Source organism: Dendronephthya gigantea, unplaced genomic scaffold, assembly GCF_004324835.1.
Source record: "Dendronephthya gigantea isolate DGI-Jeju-01 unplaced genomic scaffold, DenGig_1.0 000003F, whole genome shotgun sequence".
Lineage (NCBI taxonomy): Eukaryota > Metazoa > Cnidaria > Anthozoa > Malacalcyonacea > Nephtheidae > Dendronephthya > Dendronephthya gigantea.
The window spans coordinates 3,608,973-3,613,374 of record NW_021163013.1 but is presented as its reverse complement, the minus strand read 5'-3'; the positions used below and the strand labels follow the sequence as shown (position 1 = coordinate 3,613,374).

General features: G+C 35.3%; 1 long non-coding RNA gene across 1 annotated transcript; it reads left to right on the top strand.

The window, feature by feature from the left end:
- Window positions 1–390: 390 nt before the first annotated feature.
- LOC114542491 lies at window positions 391–3,151 on the top strand. The gene is made up of 3 exons (XR_003689657.1): window positions 391–554; window positions 1,417–1,500; window positions 3,035–3,151. It is a non-coding gene; the product is annotated as an uncharacterized LOC114542491 (long non-coding RNA).
- The last annotated feature ends 1,251 nt before the right edge of the window (window positions 3,152–4,402 follow it).

Here is a 4,402-nt window from a genome sequence, read left to right as displayed (position 1 = left end):
GAAGCGTGAGATGATTTTGAGGTATTGAAATCAGCAGATAACATGATCACCGCAACAATAGCATGTACTTGTTTGGTGTCATAAAGATTTATTTTAGTACCTTAAAGTCCTCTCATGCTTCGTTGAATCTCGGGTAACTGGGCCCATATGAGCAGCCCCTAATTTGCTGATCTACCCAAAATGATGCAAATTTCTATTCTAATTCAATGATATGCATGCGGAGAAACATATAGAACATGTGCAATGGAAGATGAATTAGGCTATTGCCAGTCAGAAGTACTTTCAACATTAAAATGAAGTAGATAATAATAATCTTTTTTTCTTAAGTATAAACAAAGACAGGCCAATATTTGTGCTCTTCTTCTAGATGAATGCATGCACGTAGTTTCCCGGCTGTTGTAACAAACATCACGTTATAACGCCTATTTATAGCATGACGAAGATCTCTATAAAAGGCGAAATGAAATCAGTTCATTGTTCACAACGCTTTGTTAAGTGAAATTTTTCTTTCATTAACTTAAGGAGAAGAGTGTAAATTTCAGCTAACCCAGAGGGTAAGTATCTACAGATTTATGTTATATCTTATACCTAAATCCAGAGTTTTTGTAAAACCAGTTTAATTGTATATACGTATACCAAAGAATAATACTTCGTGTCTTAGACTGTAACTAAAAACTAAAACTGATCATGTATGTGTGTATGTATACTCAAATTGATATAAATACCATAAGCGGCGAACAAATTCTATCCAACAATAGCACCTTGGAATAACAAAATGTCATTGCAAACTTTCTTTCAGGTGTTTTTGCTTAGAAATCCATGGGTTAATAAGTATTATATTATAACATCTGCAATAATATACAAATAACAGAAATAATATACTATAATCTGTTATAGGAAATCGGTTATAGCTACAAATAGGAAATAAATTTGAGGGTGATAACATGAGTCTTTTGTCATTGAGAACTCCTGATCTTCTCCGCGGATGAACTCTAACCATGTTTTAAGAATCTCTTAGAACATCGTTTAGGTATAGATAAAAAGCTTTAATCATGATTCGTTTATTTGTATATTGAGTGGCTAATACTAACTGATAGTTTGTTTTTTCTCGTATGAAACACTTGTAGTGTTATTCTCGTATAGAAACTTTAGTGCTTAACGAAAAAAGAAGTTTTCAGTTGTATGCATGCGTAGAGAGTTATGAAGAAAAATTAATCACAGCTTTTATTTTTCATGTAAATTATTGATACATGCATGAGTAAGGCACATGTGCATAACTGTATAACGGCAGACATTGTATGAATACAAATTATCCTGAAAATACAAAGATTGCAGGATCCCCTCAACAACAACAGGAATGCCAGAAAATGTACAGTTCCCTCTACGTACGATTGTAAATTTTTTTACGATTTGTAGCAACAACACGTCAACACTCAACACCCAGAATGAATACATTTTTGTGTTTTCTGATATTGGCTTGTTTTACTTATCATGGTCAAGGTAAAGGTTTATGACATTGAAATTCATTCAGTTGCATCAAAAATTAAGCCCGTGTTTCCTGATCATTGATCATTAGCGCAAGCGAACAGTTAAAGTGCTACTGCAACGAAATTTTCGACCTTTTTTTTATTGGCTCAGTTTAAAATGCTCACTGTCCTGATTTTATTTCTGAAAACAGAATCAAAATTGGGTTTCTCTCCATATAACTATCTATACATATGTTCCTTACGAAGGAGATGGATCGCCAAAGTCGAAGAAAATATTGAATTTTGTTTCGACTTTCTGTTTCATGGTGCGGTTCTTTGCGCGGCTAAGTCGATTTTAAAGATTCTTATATGACTCTAGCTTAGCAAGATCCCTTAAATAAAAGAATATTGAAAGAAGTTTCTTTGCATACATTTGATATCTGAAGAATCGTAGCACAAGTTGAAAGCTAACAGATATATAGGCAAATGCTGGTTTTATCATCAATGCGAAGATACCTCGCGCGCACATGCATTCATGATGAATTATAGTGATGTTGGCCTTGGTGTCTCAATGTGCACGGCCAGTGTTGTTTCTTAAGAAATTGAAGATCAATTTAAATCAGCAATGATAGTGTTTCTTTAGTATTTATGTAGATAAACAGACCTGTGTTAGTGTGTGTTTGATATATTTCGATACGCGCTATTGCAAAACAGTGGCAATGCCGCAATGTGGCATTTACAATAGTGCAGTATCATATTACTGTTTATGGTTTGCAGGAATATATCGCATAGCATACACCAATATTATCAGTAACAAGGACATCATATTATTGCCTTCGTCTTCTTTTACAGAAAGACCAAGCAGTTTTTTAAGTTCTTCAAGATCGTCTTATGTAGGACTTTGTGGCACAACACATACATGCATATATATGGCATATATTACTACATTATATCGCTATCAGACAGGCTAAGACTAATTTGAATTTTCTAACAAATCGTCGTATATTTTCAGACCCTTTACCAGGCATTCGTTGAATATATGTTAGTTAACAGAATTAACTTCCATTCCACTTCCAAAATAAAATGATTTAGTTCTCCGCGTCAAGGTCGAAAATTCGAAGCGGACAACAAACAAGTCATATACCTATATCACCATATTAAGCTTCGAAACATCGGTAGTCGTTATGACGTCATATCAGCAAACATGGCGCGTATAAAAGTTTGCATTTGATACCGAGGTTTGAGGGCAAAATTAGTCAACTTCTACTTAACACACAAAAGTCATATATACATCAAATTGTTTCTAAAAGACTGAATATTTGTTTAGGCTAATAAAAATTGGGTCGAAAAATTCGTTGCAGTAGCACTTTAAAGAATAGGCCGAATTAATTAGGCCATCTACATTTTCGCGGCGAATTCTCTTGCCAGGCAATCACATCACCGGATTTCAGATATCGCTTCGCGTGGCGGGAATAAAAACTGGCTTTGAGCTATTTACATCCAGTACATATATAGCAATTCTTGAATTTCTCCCACTTATTATTTGTAAAATTATGTTTCCTCTATAGCACTTGCTTGCCCCTGCAAATAGGAGGAATTTAATGGCCGTTGCTATTATGTCAGCGAAAATGTCGCACCAAATTGGCTCTCTGCAAGGAGGAGCTGTCGTTCACAAGGTGGCGACTTGGTGGTACCCACAAGCTCGGAAATCGATAATTTTGTTTTTAATGCCATGAAAGCCCACAATGTTCAAGAAGTATTCATTGGTCTGTATAAAGTAAGCAAAGGTCTGGGTTACAACAAGTTTTACAGCGTTCGAGGAACCGAACCATCTTACATAAATTGGCGCCTTGGTGAACCGAATAATCAGGGAGGGCATGAAGATTGTGTCGCCATAGTAGTCCGTGATGAGAAATGGAATGATTTGCCTTGCACATACAAGCGTCATTTCATCTGTGAGGGAAGCTTTCAAAGATAAATCACTTTAGACTTTGCATGAAACACGAAACTTACTTTAGTTACATAGGTCTTATTTGTAGTTTAATCAGTTAAACAATAAAATGTATATGCATATCAAACCTTTGTGGGATGTTTAAGATTCTTCATATTTTTCTCAATTTGCCCTTCGCCAATCACTTCGGACGTTTAGTCTGCATTTACCATGCTACTCGAAATCGGATGCACGAATGAAGGATCTATATTGACCAGCGAGTATGATAATCAATAATTCCACTCGAAATTAAGACCTTTAAACCTCTAGAATTTACCTACGTCGAGTGAAGTGCCAAAAATCATAATGAATTTAATAGTTGACTTTTCTTTTTATGGTCATAGTTTTTCTAGCTTCTGTGCGTATAGATGCGTATACTATAAAAATTAAATTCCACTGTCTATCTTAGATTAACAAAACGTCTGCTAACGTTTCAGTAGCGTTTTGCCAAGCATCGGACACAAAATTACAAAATTACTTCACGATGTTCGTATAAATAATTCCTAAGTACGAATTCGAAAAATAAATCTTCCTCTGTATTTTTTCAGTAACAAAACTCGCACCCTAGCCTGCGCGCAGACGCTATATAGCAATAACTTCCGTCTTTCGTGCAGGCGGGTGCCAACATTTGGGCTATAAGTGTCTCCGAAATGCACGAAATCAAGACATAGAGACTAAAAAACGGAATAAAATGAGATGTCCAATGATTGAAGGAGGTCAAAACCCCTTTATAAGATCTTTCCTCCGATCCTTGTTGATTGGTAATCAATCATTTTCGAACGGCTCTTACCTTGACCGACTTAATTACCTTTTTCAGCACACTGTTCGATCCTAAGCTTTTAAAATATTTTGATGAAGTTGCAGAACAATTAGGTATGTGATAAAATCAAACTCCGACGGCCACCAACGACAAGATATTGGATATATAATTATATGGAGAACATGA